This window comes from Stegastes partitus, unplaced genomic scaffold (assembly GCF_000690725.1).
Source record: "Stegastes partitus isolate 25-593 unplaced genomic scaffold, Stegastes_partitus-1.0.2 Scaffold1195, whole genome shotgun sequence".
Classification (NCBI taxonomy): Eukaryota; Metazoa; Chordata; class Actinopteri; family Pomacentridae; genus Stegastes; species Stegastes partitus.
In genome coordinates this window covers 171,670-191,514 of record NW_007578926.1, presented here as the reverse complement: position 1 = coordinate 191,514, position 19,845 = coordinate 171,670, and positions in this window count along the sequence as shown.

Genomic DNA, 19,845 nt, shown 5'->3' with positions numbered 1-19,845 from the left:
GGCATTTAGCAGTGAGGTAACAGGGTTAAAGAGCTGAGGCAACTAAAATAATTAGTTTTTTCAGATGATTATACACTGATGAATACATTAGTGTCAATATCATATTACATTTATGCCAACGGAGCCTCCAGAATCTTCCACACTGGACCTTCAAAAAGAACGACTGATGAAAACGATGTGAATCATGTGGCAGCAGATCTCAGCCCAAATGATCAGCTATGGAGACTTTGGACCGATGTGTTAAAATCTGCTCCAGGTTTCATTTTACGCAACAGGTGTCAAGATATTTCCCTAAGTTCAAAAACAGCCGGTGTTTCCATCAGTGTAGTTTTTTGCACATTTTGAAATACTGCATGAGAAAAACAGCAAAGTGTCCCCAATTTCATAAAAAGGTTTTTACACTCACTCGAGGAGGTTTTTTTTATTTTTTTGCTTTTTCAGAAGATTTAATACGTTCATTAGAATATAGAAACAGCGTTTCCACATTAAATCTAGAGAACATTTGGCTCGCGACATGATAGCGGTTGGCAAACAACTAGTTTTGTTTCTGGCTTCTTCTACTTTATTTATTACAGCCGTGTGTAAGGCAACTTGTACCACCACCTTCTAACAACTAGTTAGAAAGCAGTTCATGGAAACAAGCCTCATTCTCATTTTCTTTCTTGCTGCATTTCAAAAGTTTGCTTCCAGTTAGCCTATGATATGGAAGCACAGCTACTGTCACCTTTATGATGACACCAGCAGAAAAACCAAGGGACCAAAGTCAGTAGTTGTTATCTTACAATAGAAAATTCCTGTACCATCAGCACTGGTTCAGCTCAGGGCTGTGTTCTCTCCCCTCTGCTCTTCTCCCTGTATACAAACAGCTGCACCTCCAGCCACCAGTCTGTCAAGCTCCTGAAGTTTGCGGACGACATGACCCTCACTGGGCTCATCTCTGATGGAGATGAGTCTGCCTACAGGAGGGAGACAGAGCGGCTGGTGTCCTGGTGCGGGCTGAACAACCTGGAGCTCAACGCTCTAAAGACAGTAGAGATGACTGTGGACTTTAGAGGGAACACAGCCCCACTCACCCCCATCACCCTGAGGCACCATTATCACCCAGGACCTCATCAAAAAAGCCCAACAGAGGATGCACTTCCTGCGGCAGCTGAAGAAGTTCAGGCTGCCAACGAAGATGATGGTGTACTTCTACACCTCCATCATCGAGTCCATCCTCACCTCCTCTATCACCATTTGGTACCCTGCAGCGTATCATCTGCTCGGCCGAGAAGGTCATTGGCTGCAATCTGCCTTTTCTCCAGGACCGGCATGCCTCCAGGACTCTGAGGCGTGCAGGTAAGATTGTGGCCGACCCCTCCCACCCTGGACACGAACTCTTTCAAACACTTACCTCTGGCAGGAGGCTTCAGTCCGTCAGGACCAGAACCTCAAGCCATAAGAACCATTTTTTTTCCATTTGCCACCGGCCTCATGAACAAGGCACAGGACCCCCACTGACGCCCCCTGCCCCCTCTATGGACTGTATACGTTACATGAACGTGTTACTTCTCTCTTTGCTCACCATCTCATTATCTGCACTGTTATTGGTCATGTTGCACCTCCACACCTTCAATCTGCACTCTTTTGATAATCTATATAAATGTAAATATCAATATATCTGCACCCTCAGTATTCTTGTAAATAACTACAGTTTTATGGTTCTTATTTAAATTTAATTTAATTCTTCACTGCACAATATTTTTTGCTTCTGCATTGCACGACTACAGTTATTTTTATTTTTAGTTACTTTTATTTCTTAGCTATTTTTATATTTTTATCTTGTACATTGTACCTGACTGTATATTTATTGTGGCACCAACCCACCAGAACAAATTCCTCGTATTGTGTAAGCTATACCTGGCAATAAATCTGTTTCTGATTCTGATTATTCTGATTCTGATTCTGATTCTGTTCCTGAAAATGTAAAGACACTTGCGAATATTTCAGTCTGGATCAAAGTTATGGACCAGTTGAGGAACTTTACCAACATTATCGCGGCTAAAATGAGCATCATATTTAACAACTGGTGTTTGCAGATTGCTGCTGTATCGCCACATTTTCTCTATTAAATCGGCTCAAACAGCAAACTGACTTTCAGACAATCATGTCCATATTTTAAATAAACCAACAATTTCACACCTGTCCACGAGGTCCTGGTCTGTTCCATTCACACCAGTTCACTTCAGTTTACAGTTTGGCTGATTGTCCATCATGTCATTTCTGTAGATGTGAAAGGTGAACATAATCCTTATTACATCCTTGTTTTTATCCTTATTGTACTTTAATATTTCTTGTCTTGTTTCCTACTATGCGTTATTTGTATCTAGCTGCTGTAACATGCAAGTTTCCCCAGTGAGGGATCAATAAAGTATATTGTACCTTATTTTTTCATGTACCTGGTTATCTACCTGGCATCTGATGACTGTTTTTTGGATGTACACTTTGTCTCTAGTTTGAGAACAGCACTTTCCAAACCCCCCAGAGAACAAAATTGACATGTGAATTACAGCTTCTGAAATCAGAAGCACAAAGACAGAAGCCTGAAGGTCTCTGATTTCAGGTAAAGTACAGCCAACAGGCAACAGCATTGCCAACAACAACAACCATCAAGGCTGAAGAGGAAAAAAGGGGCCACCTCTCATCAACATATCTAAAAAATGACACCACACATCGCCCACGCACTCCCCAATGAAAGAAAAAGCAAAGATCTGCAGGATTACATTACATTAAACTCACCCTCACTCACCACAGATGGGAACACTGACTAAACATTTGGAGTCTACAGGCATCTTTCACATCATTTAATCACACCTATACTTAACATATTAATTTGGCATTTGAGGATTAGTTTAGTAAATTACAGTGGCGACTGTTGATTTCTGTGATAGATAGAGTGCTTTGGGTTTTAGCACACCCGTCCTTGGAATGAGTCACAGCATTATACTTCTCAGACTGAGACAAACAGAGATTACTGGGCTTACCTACTGCCACACAGGTAGACACTCTGTCAAACACACATTCACGGCACACAAGGACACACACAGACAGCAGCTAAAGCCTTAAGATACACACAATTAAACACAAGCACCAAATGCATGAAAACTGATCCAGCACTGTTGCAATCGCTTTGAACGGTTGCCGACTTTTGGCCTACATGTTGTACTTCTTAGCATTTAAAGTGACGTTTCACTCTAAGGGCCAATTCAGCCTCTTCAAAGAGCCTTTGTGTCACTTCCAAAGGTGCATCAGGGGAAATTTTTGCATTTTCTCTTATTCTCATGACAGCATTTAGCAACAATGTGGTGTCTATGTTCAGGCAGCTTAAGAAAGAAGTGCAGAATTTCGAAATCAATGGAATCTGATGTTACATTACAGAACAGTAGGATGTAAAAACTTTTGTTATAAACCAGAATAGAGACTTAATTGATAACATATAATACACATGTTTGCATTTCTTGTAAAAATTTAAATTATGAAAAATTACATTTTAAGAAAAAACTCAAGACATACATGTTTTAATGGCTTTTGGCTTCTCTTCATGGTCTTCATATTTCATGTTTATTTTTATTTTAGAAGTCCTACAAAGTGCTAATATGTTTTGCCTATCATCATATTTGTTATATTTTTTTAAATGTGATTTACTCATTGATTTTATGCTGCCATGGTGATTGTACACCATTTTTGCTGCCTGCCAACATTAACAGCACTTTGGTCAATTTAGCTTGTTTGTAAAGGTGCTATACGAATAAATTTTAAAAACCATGTTTTTGTCAGTTTTGGTTTCGCACCATGATTTTTGTATATGTTCCTTTTTATTCTTGAGCTTTAGACTTTCGATATAATTACTTGGTCCAGAATGAGAATGATTTCTCTCAGCACACTGTTAATTGTTGTGTGTCACAGATTCATCCTACGTAGACATTTCTCCAAATTCCAGTCAGAAATACAACATCTTGCGCACACCTTTAACATAAGTTAGCCAGAGGAGCTACAACAGTGCCCTACAACTGTCTCACTATTTAGATTTGTAATTAATTGACATATTACTGACACATTTGATGGTCCGTTTGCTCTACATAAACCGTCGCGCAAACGGCCGTCCTGCAGCGAGAAAGCAACGAGATATTTCAAAGTTTAATCTCTGTAATCAGACAAAATGTTTAAATATGGAGAACTTTTTTTTTTTTTTTTGGCACGTTCGAGAAAATTCACGAAGGAGTCGGCAAAGTCTGATGACATTATGATGCATATTTAAGTCACTCTTTCATCGTTGAGTAATGTCTGGCGCGTTATTTCTTCACTTAAAGGCAGGTGGACTCACCCTGCTTTAACATCACGAGTTTCAGTGTCCTGAGATGATCTCAGTGTTGTTTCAGAGCCTTTGCCGCCTCGCCGACAACATATACATGGATGAAACAATGAGTCCCCGTAGACGAGCTTTCTCACAGCAGACATGTTGAATTTGGTGCAACAGAAAAAAGCACAGGTGTCACTGATAACATTGAAAATGTGGAGAGCACATATTCCAATTTTAAAGACAGGATTCACACTAAAGTTTAATGGTTTCTTCCTTTGCTCATCCTTCACTTCTCCACCAGTTTTCATAAAAACATGTCTAATAATTGTTGTGTAATCCTGCTGTCAAACAAACAAACAGTACTGAAAACATTACTGACGCCAAGGAGCCTCGGCGGAGGTTCTCACTGGTTTCCATTTTGGGTGAGTGTGTTCTACGGTGCTGGTATCCTCCATGCCGCTTCACTGGTTTTACGAACTGGGACACAAAAATAGTTTCACCTGTGTTGTGTCTCCTATCAGACAAGACACCACAGGCCAAAACTGTTGTTGTTTTTTCACTGTTCACAGTTTTTGCTTCCGTAACATGTTTTCCTTCATTTAAGGAGAAAAAAAAACATCCAAAACACACATTTAAGCGTTGATTTTACTACATTTGGCATTTTGTGTCTGTTGAGTTCAATTATAATACATCTCTTCAAAGGCAGTTACTACAAATTAATTTCTCCTTTGAGCAACAAACGTAATCAAATCCTACATGTTTTCTGAAGGGTTTAGGCCGAAGGGTTTGTTAATCTATCATTTACACTTTGATTTGTACATTTTGCTGCTAAAAACACACACAAAAGAAATTATTTCTGGCTTTGGACAACATTTTCTGATTTATGGAGTGATAAAAGATACTTAATTCCATCTGTTAACACTTGTCAACAAAATATAAGAAGATTTTTTAAATCAGGATTTATCCAATGTTAAGATTCCTGTTTTGGAAAAGTATACAAATTAATGTATTTTCAATTAAATCATGCTTTGAACATTTACAATGGGGCATAATTGGCATTATTTAAACAAAACATTTAATAAAATTTGTAATAGAAAAAATAAAATCCTATCATAAAAAAGTAATCAAATGCATTATCTATCAGTTTAAAATTGTACCTTATTCACCTGTAGTGTATTGGAATTAAAAGACACCTGTTAATGGTGCTAAGCTTTAATGATATCAAAGGTAAAAACACAAAGGACAAAACAAATATAATTAATTAGAATAAAATACAATTAAATCCAACTAAACTTAGATTAAATAATAGATTGGTTTTAACTAAAATGAACAAAAATAAATAATATTTAATTCAATAAAATATGTTGAATATTAATGTGTGCTTTCCTGAAGCTTTGTTGTACTTCTAGTTACAGTGTAGGATCAGTACTGTATAGACTGTATATGTAAGGTAACACACCTTTTCCAGCTTTGGTCCTATTTCTAAAACATTGGTCAAGTAGTATTTCATATATATTCATTTCTACAGTGCAATTGTGCATTTTAATTGTTTTCCAGAAGAGCTTAAAGGTTAATTGTTGTTCATGGAAACTGCACAGAGACGGATTTCTAGTCATCGCATGACCTAAATATGGAACTTCAGTCATGTCTGGTCCTGAACTCGTTATCTGTTACATGACTAATGTGCAAACTTACGTCATTAAATGTTTGTAAAACCTTTGGAAATGGCAAATAAGTTAAGTTTGTTTTTTTTGTCATAGTTTTTTCCCAGTCGAATTCACCTGCAGATCATTATGACCTTTGTCTCTGCACGACACTGTATACTGTCGCTACAGTAAACCAATAGCAAGACCACATAATAAATGTGCTTGTTTAGAATGACAGTACTCGGATTACAACACATGCACTCTCTAATGTATAGGCACGCACAAAGAAACACACACCTGCACACCCTAGATGCTCACGCACACACTCACACCTCACCCTAAACCCGATTCCTCGGCCCTCTACACTGTCTGCTGCTCCTGCAAACGAATTAGTCACACATATTTGCATTTGTACACCAACCCGCCCGGCAACAAACACAACAAGAGCTCGAGGTCGCACACGCATGTGCAAGCACACATGCATGCGCGTGCGAACACATCCTCGGACCACGCATATGCACAGCTACACACTCGAACACGTGAGGATGTTTAAACGAACACGCCCGTAGACAAACACGCCAACATGAGCACACTCCCAAACACACACATGTGGAAATCCGCACACTGACACTCCACTGGTGGTCCTGCCTGGAGAGCAGCTAAAGCTCCTTCTCTTTTGTCTCTCGTGGGAGGCCCAGACAAAAGCAACAACCTGACAGGTAAACAAGCCGTCATGTTTGGGCAGACCTACCTGAGAAAGGCTCTCACCCTTCTCAGCCTCACCCAACACACCCTCCTCCCACCGTCACCGGACCCAGTCTGCCGCTTTGCTTCCACAGCGGGTCTCTTTCCTTTTCTATCGCACTCTCAGACCTCGGAACATGCAGCTTCTGACTTTGTTCAATAAATCTGAACAGAAAACTGTCATCTGTTTGGAAACAACAATTAAGGAGACCTCACGAGTGACGTGAGCCATATTTGACACCCACAACTCCAGAGCAACAATCCATTTTATTTGTGAATGTTTAAATTTAATTCCAAACATAGAAAAAAGAACATTTGCTGAAGATATCTGTAAGCTAAATCAAAAACTAATTGTGCCTTGTGCAGTTTTCATCTGACATATAGGTGGAGTTATGCTGCAGAGAGGATGAATGTAATGTTCGTGGGTGTAAATGCAGTGAAAAGCATTTCAGGTGACTTTGTGAGCATCATGTAGAAGCTACAATATGTCACTTTGACCATAACATAAACTGTAAGTGAAGACGTTTATTCATTTACAGCTATTTTGGAAATAAAAAGGGATGTAAACCTAACTGAAGTACAACTACCTGCTGCACCGTGAAACTGCAAATATGACAGGTCGTTGTTGAACCAGCAGTGGCTTTGAGGATTTCTATGTTTCTATAAATAAATCTATATATATAAAAATAACACCATGTTGTGCTTGGTTTTTAGTTTGCTGATGGGATTTTTTTTGAAAAGTTATATGTTCATAATGCTTCAAATTAGAGCAACATGTTTTGGAATAACAATTATGTTTAAGACCAAATGTGGGGAATAGCAGCCAAAACTTACACCCTATACCGAATCATTTAATAGTAACATTAAATTCGTAAATCATATTTGGTTGATAAGCTATCTCACTCAGGTTTTATTATGTTAGCAGAAGAATGGCTCGAGGTTGGCACAGTCAGTTGTCACTTTGCTTTTTCAACACTGAAATAGGTCTTATCTACTTGGCGGATGGCCATGAAGTCCTTGAAAATAATAATAATAAGAAGAAGAAGAAGAAGAAGAAGAAGAATACCAACTTTACTGATGCTTCCAAAAGCTAAGAGACAAAAAAAAAATATCTTTTAAATTGTCACAACTGTCTCTGTAATGCATCACACAGGTTAGATTTGTTATTAATTTATTTTAACCGTAAATTATGTGTCTCATTGTGTTTTTTCAATTGGTCAACTCTTGGTCTTAACTATATTTTATCTTTTTTTGTTATTTTATTTTATTTGTTTTAATTGATATGTCTTGATTGATTTTTATGATTTCTTTAAATTTGTTTTTGTTTTGTTTTTTTTAATCACATTCTTTTTTTGTGTTAAATCTGTGTTTACTCTCAATTATTAAAAGATTTTTTAAATATTTTTTTTTTAAAAACTTTTTCTTTAGCACTCTGGAGTTACAAAGTGCTTTACAAAACTATAAAACCCATTAATGAGAAACAATAAAACATTAAAAGAGGGCAATAAGACTTTCATGAAGACAGTAAAATATTAAAAAGGGAAAAAATAAAATATTGGAAAGTAAAATTAAATCATATTGTACAGTTTGTGCAGGTGGGCTTTTAAAAGCTTTTTCAACCGCTCTGATAGAAAAAATAGAACAATATTTTATTTATCCCAGGCCTGGGAAATTACTGGTATCACCGATAGTTGGAGGAGCTTGTTTCAGAGGGGTTAAAAAGCTTCTTCCGTCTTTGCTTTAAGGCTGCATTGTAGGTCTTTTAACAATAAAAATGTGAAGTTTTACTTTCTTGATCACTTGATGTTTTCTTCAGCAACATTAGAAGGTTGACACGTGAGGTTCAGAATGAAATGTGTCGCAAAAAGATAAATAAATGTTATTTTTCCAGCAACACAGACGAGCTTCAAAAAAAAAACATTTCCATTTTCACTCAAAACCTTTTGATGATCTTTGCTTTGTCCTTCATAAATGTTGGAATAAACTCAAAGTTTTTCTGCCTCCATCATTGACTTCTTCATAAACAAACATTAAATAGAAGCTAATACATGCTTTCATTTAATAAACAACTGATCGTTCAACATTTTAACTTCTAGTTCCGTCTTATTTCTCTGAAACACAACTACACATAAACCCAGATACTGGTTTTTTTGTTGGTTGAGACATTACAGAAGATTTTAAAGGTTGATGGATCGATATGCAACCTGCTGCGTCATCCATGGCCTTTGTAAACTTGGTGGGTTTTTTTTTACAGTAAGTATTACAGCAGACTCACACAGCTGGTAGTGCGGCTGTAGGCTCGTGTGAACCTGTTACACCAAAATGTCAGCGTATGTGTGTAACCTGCCTTTATATTTGAATGCAGTATACCTCAAGGATTAATGTTGGGTCCTCGGCATTATTCTCGGCAGATTAGGGATGCAACCGCAGTGGCTCTGGTGTCGTGTTCATTGTGCGTTCATTGTGCAGACCGGGGCAAAGTTATATACCCTACAAGCTACAACAAAACTGGAAATAAAGACATGTTTCACAAGACAGAACAAGAGCAAAAGAACCATTTTTCTGACTCGGCTGACTCGTACGTACGAATGTTCTAGTTTAATGGTGGCTGGTTTTCCCATGCAAGAATATTTTTGATGCAGTGCTAATTGTATAAAACTGTTTGGTCAAATCATATTATTTATATCGCAATGAATTTAAAAATTCACCAGAAACACTGCAAGTTTGTAAGTTTTGGTGCGAAAGCTGTATGTGTTTTATTGTAATTAACAAAAACTGATTTAACCCAAGCAAATAATTCCAAACTTCTGGGATTTAAGTCTAGAATAAGACAAAAACCACCCACACCAGCTTAATTGCTGGACTGTATTTCTGGTGTCTTTCCTCCAACTAACTTGATAACTAGTTATTTTCTTCTCTACAGCAGATGGTGGAGGATCACAACCACAAAAAGAGGACGAGAGGTAATATAAAAAAGCAGACAACAAAATTAAATGAGGAGAAAAGAGGATGGAAGATATTTGCCATTTCCATTCACGCATTCATTTTCTAATGTGACACTTCAAAATACTCAACCAAGCAATTGTTAACGCAACAAACGGCAAAATCCCCATCTCAATTCAAACCAGCAATGTTACTGCCCACTGTAACGGGTAATTTAGTGTTCAGCTACATGTGCTTCAACTTTATTAAACTCATTAGCCACAAACAGCAAAGAAAGAAAGACAGAATTCTCTCACAAAACTGCCACTTCAACACAGTTCACCAGAAGTGTTAGAAGTTACATTACCAGATGTGTAAAGCTACTATCTTTTCATGGAGACGTCTAGCTAGCGGCTAAACTTCTTGTTAAATGGGCTGACTTGGCCCATCAGTAAAAACTAGTGAGTCAACAACTTTACAGCCAAACATCAAGTGATCAAAAGACATAGCAAGCAGTTCGTGGTGACGATTAGTAAAACAGCAAAAACGTCAGTTCGGCATCAGTCTTTCAGCCTTTTAATGTAAAAGTCAGTGAAAGATTTCATCATGTCTGGACTCTTTTTCTTTTCTTAGCTTCTCATCACATTTATCTGAGAACTATTTTCTTTTTTTCAGTTTTATTGCAGGTGGCAGATTTAAGATGATGCCAATAGTGCAAATATCGAGCTAGCCTCTTCCTACAGCTGAGACGTAGCGCCTTAAAGTGTAACTGTCACAGGAGATTGATCAAATCAGGTTACCTGGTTCCAGAACAGAAAGGTACCAAGTGGGAATTAAGCCTCCCTATAACAAGTCAGTGCACCATCAAATTGAATTTTAAAGCTCTAAAATAGTTGCAAAATGTGCATAAGGTGTGTCTTTCCAAAGGTTACAGAAGAATGACCTGTTTTCTTCAATTTATTGTTAGAAAAGCACATCCTAATGAACCTTTAAGTCACTGAAGAACAACAATTTTCAGTTTTATTTGGGTCTATTATGCAGCGGGAGCCTCTGATAGTATTGAGTTTCTTAAATGATATGCTCGGCTTTGTGCGCGCAGACATCCGTCTTTTCACGACCTTTCTCTGATTATTTCATAACGCCGTGTTCAAACTGGTGTAACAATTAGGATAAGGGTCGCGAGGGAGCAAACAGCATAATCTCTAAGCATATTCATTTTCAGTAATACATTAGGCGAGTCATAAATTACTGTGTTACTGAAAACGACATCAAATAAAAGTGACATGCGGAGAGCGATAAAGACAGAAGAGTTGAGCGCTGCGTTACAAAAGAAGCCATGTTGCGTGTGCTGCTGTGGGAAAACACTCTTAACCGGCTGAAGATAAACAGAGTCCCAGCAGTTCATCCTCCCACTCCTCCTCCTCCCTAACTCCTCTTTAACCTGGCCTGCTGGGTCAGGCTACTGTGTGTATGTGTTTGTGTTAGTGTGTGTGTATATTACCTGTGTCTGGCTCCAGCATGGGAAAACAAAATAGCGAGGAGGAGAGGCATTCAAAGAAGCTTCTCATGAACAAGATCTTGTGGTTGCAGAAACTAAATTCAGTCAGAATCTAATACATGCAAGCTGATCAGTCTAAAAAAACAAAAAAAAAAACAACTGCTTTGAGTGTTGGTTCATCGTCCTAAATCTTTCATTTTTGATCAGATTCGAAAACACTTTGCAAAGAGAGCAGCCCGATTGATATCCTTTTTACAGAGCTTGAGCTTTTGATTGATGAACTTGAAAGAAAGGTTTCTTATTTCTCTGCAAGTATGTTGCTGCTATAAATAGCAGTCTTCAGAAGACGCTCCAGGGTCTGTGCACTTTTGTTGGCCTTGTTAATGACAGTGTTTTTGTGATTTTTATCAGAACCCCCCGAACGTGAGAAGGAGCTAAAGTGCTTCTTGCTAAAGACTCTCGTGCGCAGCTCTGGAGCAGCAGATACCGTTTTATCTGACAATCAAGATAAAACTGTCAGGGTGAGTTCACCGCTCCAGCTTTTCCCACTCTCCATTCCCATACCTGGATCATGTGGAATTCCCAGAGAAGGGCAGTAAATTGTCCAGCGGGGCGACGTTGTCCTCTCCCTCCTGAATACCTTCCACTCTGAGAAAAAGAGACAAGAGAAGAGGCATGTTGAGTTTCACCTACGTGTCCTTACTGAAAAACACATACATCACTTTTTTTTTTTTAGAAGGGGAGGATGTGAGTCTGAGGTGGAGCAGCATGTGTGCGGGTGTGCATGTAAATATGAGCTTGAATGTGTTCATTCCATGACTTTCTCAGGTCCAACTATCTCCAGGATGCAATGAATAGGGAGTGTGGTGCTTTGTGAGAAATAAAATATGTGGTTGACCTTTTGTTGGTGGACAAACACTGCTGAGGCTCCAGAGCAAACATGTAGAGGAGGTTCATTCAACCTCAGAGGTTTTTCTTGATCAATACGTGACGCTTACTTTCAGAAAAGTTCAAACCTCGCTAAGAGCCCTGATGCTGTTTTGATGTGGCAACATCTCAGGAAGAAATTAAACTAACAGGTGGTTTTATGAAGCCATGCATTGGTCAGTCCAGGGTTGGTTGTCAGCTCTCTGAATGTGCACATATAGATTTATTATTGGATGTGAAAACCACATTTCAAATTGTTCATGACTTGTAGTCCCATTCTACCAGTGCAGGAGTAGTCATTGCAATTTAATGTTCTCTGTGACATAAACTGCAGTGCTAAATAAAAGCCAATACCTTTAACCTCACAGTGTCGCTGCAGGTTTTTCCATCATCATAATTCAAATAAACATGCAGCAAACCTGTAAAAGGCCGGATATCTAACAGGAGGCAGACTGAGCTCTTAAGTACAAACATTTTGTCTATGAATCAGAGCAGCAAGATTCACAAAGCTGTCATCAATATTCCCACAACAGAGGGGACATATGCTCATTCAGGCTCTATATTTTTATTTTGGGACTCCATTAAAGTATCTCTGCATGATTCACAGTTTTAAAAAATACTTTATTATCTTACACTGCCTGTTATGCAACCCCTCAGTTGAGCCTTTTGCCTGAAAAAGGCAGCACCAGCTCTGGCCTCTTCAAGGTCCCCTTCCCTACAAGCCCACTTTCTTCTGATTGGCCAACTTCAGGAAGCCTGCTTGTGAGCACCAAACCTTAAATTTGCCATTTATGAAAGCAAATCGTAAACCTGCTAAGTGACATAATTTCTCATTCTTGATTGCAAATGGTAACTTCTCAAATCCATTCATACATCAAGTTTTTGTCTAATTGGATTTGAAAAAGGAAAGTACACAACACGAGCATCTGAAACAACAAAGACTACAGCAGGAGATCTCTGTTTGGTAAACAATAAAGTCATTATCACCGTATTGTCACATTTTAAATATGATAGAAAATTAAGTAAAGAATAACTGTACATATTTGATGTGATAAAACCGGAAGAAGTCTGAACCAGCTAAGAGTTATAATGATGATGGCAAATATGTGATTAACACTAAGAATGGCTTTGCAGGTTTTGGAGCAACCCATTAGTCTAACACTTTAACACTTGTGACACTTTGCACTATGTACACACTACCTCGCCTACCTTGTTTTCATTACAATAACTGTGTCCTTTTATTATCATAGTTTTTGTAACGCCTTTGTGTTCTTTTATTGGTGCTGCTAATTACAAAAGCTGCTAAACCCCCTGCCACTCTGGCATTCCCACAGTAAAAAATTAAGATCTATTCCATTCAAATAGGAATGCAAGAACACAAAAAGAGGAATTGTTATCAAATTTCATCCCAAATTCAACTCATTCGAAAAAAAAAATTGTCATGACCAGAGGTTTTGCTCACAATTGCAAACTAAACTTTAATTGACAAATTTGTCTTCTCATTAATATGAGAGCCTGGGAGCATCACGGGATTCGCCAGGAGGAGCTAGAAAATGTCACCGGCTAGACGAACACCTGAGCTACCTTGCTTAACCTTCTGCTAAACAAGCAGCAGAAAGCAGACATACCTGTGAGGGGGCGGTCTCACTGTGAGGCCTGAGATGGCTGAAGCTATTCTTGTTGCTTATTACAGTTTACACAGTTCTCTGGGAAAATAAAAACTGCAATGTCAGAGACCTATGTAAAGGTTTGCAATGAGTCATGACAGCGTCGAGCATCTCGTGAGAACTGTGTATACTTGTGTTTTCTTTTTTTTTGTTAGCGTCTTCGCCTGCTTGTCCTTCTCTGGTCTGCACAGCTTGACTAACCTGTCTATGAAAAGGTGCATCATAGTTACTCACCCTGTGTAACAGGTACCGAAATATTTCAATTCAAATGTATAAATCATAGTCAGTGAATGACCTTAAAACTGCAGTGATGCATAAGTGTGAGTCCATGTGCTTTGAGGGCATGCAGCTGTATGAGTGTGTCAGTCTGTGCGCATGTACATGGGAGTGTGTTTATAAGTGTTTACACTGTCCGGGTTCAAGCCTCTGCTCGGCCTGGTTCCCCTGAGCAAGCAGGTACACCGACATGCAGGGAGGCAGTGGCAGCTTCTTAATCATTTCTCCCCCCTTTTTGTTTCTCTTTTGACAGTCCTTCGCTCTTGTGTGACGGCCCACATCGCCGCCCCGGCCTGTGCACCTTTTCAGGGCTCCTGAAGCGAGACTACTAATGCACTTGCTGCTCTCTTCGCCGCCTCGTCGGCCCACCCTGAGCTCCAAACTCCCGTGACAGCACAGGACGCTCACTTTGTCTCCCGTGTTTGTCCAAAAATTGTTTCAATATGTATTTTTGGGAACGGTAATGTTTGCATAATAAATCTTTGTGTCAGGGGAATACAAAGGGAGCTATAGGTCAAAACCTGGGCGGGTCACTCTCTCTCTCTCTCTCTCTCTCTCTCTCTCTCTCTTTCCTCGTTAACTCTCCACTCGACTTTCCATTCTCTCTCTCTCTCTCAGCCGGGTTGTTTTTCCAACCTGCTGTCAGTAGGTTTACGTAGACATGTATCAGGCCCAGAGGTAGGATGAAGTTGCCTCCTTCTGAGTAACCTTTGGCAGTTCTCGTGCCAAAGTTCTGGTGCCTTTACATGACCAGCTACGGTAACGTTTCTATAAACATTTCGAGTGCTGAATAAACCTCAGGCTCCTGGTCCTTATATCAAGATCAACTTATCTAAAAATTACCCCTTAAGTCCAATTCCTTTACATTCAAACATTTATTTTAGTATGGGAAACCCCTCAAATGGGCCAAAAGGACTTTTACAGATAGTCTGAGCAGCCAGGGTTGAGAACGTTGAGTGGATGGACACAAAAGGGGAGTGGACGTAATGCACCTCAAATTATGGAAAGTTGGATGCGCTTCCTTTCTCTTATCCCCAAAATGATAAACTGCAGCATCACTGATTGAAACAGACAAGAGAAACTGAGATTTTTGTCAGAGAACAAATTTAGGATCCTGGCAGTGCCACTGAAAAAAAGTCACTACAACCTCCTAAACAAATATAAACTAGGGCTGCCTCCTACTAGTTGACTAAACAGTTGAAAAAAGTATTGGTCGGCCAACTTTTGGTTGATTGTTGATTGTAGAAAAAAAAAAAACACTAAACCTTACAGACAGACATTATTATTTATACAACTAGTCCATGTAGTTAATAAATACAGCTGTCAAGTGAGAAATCCAAAGCATGGGATCATTTCAACAGCGTAAACGACACCAAGTAGCATGCAAACATTTTGTTTTCATTTATTGGCCTTATTTTAAACATGTGAGTAGCCTAACATTTGCCACTTAGCCTGACCATAGCCTCATGTCAAGTGTCCTTTCTAAATATGCACAACACTGTGTTGAAATCAATGGATGTTCAGAGAGTTTTCTTGCTGTTTTTTTCAGACGAATTCAGAATTATTACACTTTTGGCAGTATCCCTGTGGCATGTTTTCTGTGTGTGCTTAAAATAGAATAGAATAGAAAAATACTTTATTTATCCCAGTCTGGGAAATTACTGTTATAATAGTTTGATTTTAAAGGTTCATTATTATAGTTTGTATTTCTCCAAAAGGCAGCACACCACTAACAATGTGATTTACAGAATTCTCTCTCTGATCTGGACCTCAAACCGTTTTCTGATGTCCCCAAAAACATATATTTAAATCATTAAATTAATAACATAAATGTGCAACAACTAGTCGAATGGCTTGTCAGAGGGGAGTCAGGGGGGAGATCTAATATTAACATAACAATTTAACTGAAAAATTTCAAACAAATGTTAAAGAGTTCATTTCCTTAAAAACGGCATTGGTTGTTTGGTAATTATGAGATTAAAATCTATGACACATGGACTAAATGACATCTAATTCATACTGAAAAGTATTGGCCTTTGGGGCAATGTTAGAAAAGTTTGAAACAACTACCATTCTCAATCTGATGCATGCAGGCTAGCATAGCATAGCATAGCATAGCATAGCATTGCACAGTGACTGGAAAGTGGCTCAAAAGTGTCAAAATCCACAGCACCTCTAAGTTAATTAATCAAGCGTCTATTTTTTTTTGTTTCATATGTGCAAAATAAAAACTGTACATAGTAAGATACTTGTGGATTCACTGTTTGACAACTTGTTGGTAATTTCTCCCAGCCAAGAAAAAATACAATCACTGACATAAAACAGACAAAAAAAAAGTCAGATTTTTCAGTGAGAAAGCTCTGAAAACCCATTGCATGCTACATGTGCAGCACCATATAAGAACGTCAATAACTATCCGGTGAGCATAGCAGAGCAGGTGGTGGAGACCAAAAACAGAGCTAAAAAAGAGTGGATATTGGACTTATATTACAAGATTCCCCAAAACACCAGCTTCAAACGAGTGAGAAAAGTTCCTCCATTACTACTTGCTTTGCTAACAAGCTTCAAATGTGATGATGTGTGTTCAACTTGTGGCCAAGCAAATAAGGTACTGCGGGTTCAATCTGTCAAAAAGGAAAACAGTTGCATACGGCAAAGAAACGCAGCTAATTTAGTGGTTTTACTGCTTCAAAATCAGTTAAATCATCCAAATGTGAAGAACCAAAACAGCGCAGTTCAAGCCACTTCACTACAAACAGTCAAAATCCTGCTGTAACCAGAGCAGCCACATGACCTCCAGCTTTTTTTTTATTGTCCCTCACTGGTGACAGAAGCAGACTGAGGGGGAAGAAGGGGGCGGACAGTTTTCCTCGATGAGCCAGAGGCTGGACTGAAAGTGGGGAAGCAGGAGAGGGGATAGTGATCTTAGTGGGACGGCGCAGGGCAACGCTATCCAAACACAGCAGAGTGCTATAAGCCTCCGCTATAAATCTCAGAGCTCGTCCACAGCCAGGCTTGTTCAGTGCTGTGTGCCGCTCCAGAGGCCAGAATCCAGATGTTGGAGAGACAGTAAATAAAACAATCTATCAAAACCGAAAAAAAGGGGGAAAAAGAGAATATTTCTAAACGACTTGCTTTCATGCAACTGATATTGAAAAGCACAAATTCTCCAACCGTTTTAAATGATCACCAATATAAGTCGGATGCACAGCACCAAGCAGACACGCATCATGTCCAGCAGAAACTCCCTCAGTGAGTGAAATCAGTACTTTAATCCCATTTGGGACAACACCGATATTCTAGCACTGTTCGCTCATTGTAGCTCAAGGTGTTCCTGAATACAAAACAGGCCTGTTCCTCCGGATTAGTTTTGATCATTTAGAGATGCAGGTGGATTGAAGGGATAAACAGATATGGAAACCTCATTGTGGAATAAATATCTGAGGCTTAAAATCTTATCGTGCAGAACGTAGTGATGGTTTATTATTTAAGACCTCGGCCTGTGGACATGAACTCCTGCTGGTGTGGGACTGAATCCTGGAGGACCTATTTGTATCTTGTGTCCCTGCCACCGCTGCACCTTTCTCAGCTTTCAGTCAGCGCGATAAACAAACACGACAAGGGAACGGACTATTCAGACTCCAGCAAAACATTTTGCCGTTTAAGATCAAGCGTTTGCCTGCTGTGCCACAGATGAACTATTGTGTGAGAGATTTACATCTTCTGCTTGAAATATTTATTCTCAATAATTCAAGAAAAATAGAGTCTTGCTCCAACTGAGACTCAACAGATTCACCTTGTTTACAACTGCAAATCTTTTGGTTTAAAATGATATCTGTATCATTTGGGTGATGTTCACAAGAGCCCTGTGTGCTGTTTACAGGCCTCGCTTTACAAAATGTTTGCATTTCTAGAAATTGCGGTTTAAGCAAACAATCACCTCTTTCAGCTTCAGTTCACAATTCAAGATTTGTTGCATTTTGATCTTATGTTGACCAATTTCAGGCAGGTCCAGTGGATAGTTTTCTCATTTTAGTTTGTTTTGGAGATTTTTTCTTGCACCTGACTTTCCTTAAACACAGTCAGAGAATAATTGACATTGAATTATTAGTATCTGAATGTAACTTTTGATAGGTAAAAACTTTCACCCATAGAGTAAAACATATTAAGACTATAATTTGATTCATGATCTGTTGAACACTTTGGTTTCCTCCTCAATTTTTTCAATTAGATTTTTTTAAGAATCAAGTATCCACTCTTTATGACAGAATCGCATCCAATGGAAATTGTTTAAGATGCCTTTGGTATCGTATACACATTTGCTTCAAATTAATCTTAATATATCTGATCTTCCACACTTTATGTAAACTCTTTTTTTATTATTATTATTATGATATCACTCAAGGGTCTGAAGAAATTGATGAAGATGGATAAAAAATAAAGTGAAACTTTGTGAAATTTTAGGATTTTCTGTCTCCAGTTCACTCTAAACTTGGATTCCAGTGGAGGACGCACACACAAAAGCAGTCAGTGGCAAAGTGTCACAAGATCAGAAGTCATGCTTTGCTTTAGTTGATTATTCTAACACTGCTAATCGGTGTTAAGCTCAGAAGCCCTGAACAACATCAGCAGCCCTGGAGATCCAATCATCAAGAGATGTTCAAAGATAAAAGTAGGATGACGACTAAATGTTTTTGCTTTGTAAGTCAGAGGAAGACATTTTTAGACAAACTCAATCACAATGTGTTGCTGAAAAAAGGTGGCCAGAGCAGCCAGTTTTGGTGGTCGGCCATTTAAACATTGCAGAGAAAGGAAATATCACTTTAACCAGCATTAGGTTTATGTTCACATGAAAAACTGGAAGCTGGACGTCCGACTCTCATCAGCTCTAAGCCACAGAGAGCTGCTGAGTTTGGACAAAGTGGAAAAAGGGGATGATGCCTCTTGAAATGATGATCTATGGACTAGACCTGTTTACGTTGGTAATCTCCGAGCCCTGCGTAATCAAAACATCACTAATTTCACTGCCGATTGGAAACTGTGACATGTGCGTTTTCAACACACTTCAAGGGGGACTTGCTTCAAAGAGAAAAAAAAAGTCAACTGGGAAGCATCCATTCCTCATAATAGCCCCAGTGATGAGAGGATGACTTCATCTTGAAGTGGATAGATATCCATGGTAGTGGAAACTTCATGCAGTAAATATTCCTGCATTGCTTGCTGGCCGTCTGTCTAACAGGCAGTTGTGTGTCTGTCTGAGCATCTGGGCAGGCTGGCTGGTCGGGTGTTTGGCTTGTTGACATGCAGACGGACTCTCAGTCTCTGCTGCGAGTTAGAAAAACGGCTACGATGCTACAAAAGGCTTTCCATCCTGTCGAGCTGCCCGGCGTCAAGCTCGCAAACCCCTCCTGATTGATTCTACAGAGTCTGGACGACACACGGTTCAAAAGCACTTCTCTGCTCTTCGCTCAGCGGAAACAGGCCTTACGTACTAATGCCACGAGCTCTGCTTTATTATTATGATTGTCCTAGATGGCCGAGCTCGCGGAGAGGTTTCGAAGGGCCGCGGTGAAGAGAAATAACAAAAAGAGAATCCTCTGTGTTTGGTGGCCAGATTAGAAATAGAAACCTGACTCACATGACTCTGCAAATGTGTGATGCCTGTATGTGTGCTAACATCCAACTGCTCTTAGATCAAACCGACCCTCTGTGGAGGTGTGAGCTTGTTTTCCACCTCTCCAGCCGTTCTGTTATTTAGGAATAACTATTTACGCTGCAGAGGTGACCATCAGACAGGCCACAGACACACACATCCTCCCCCCTGTC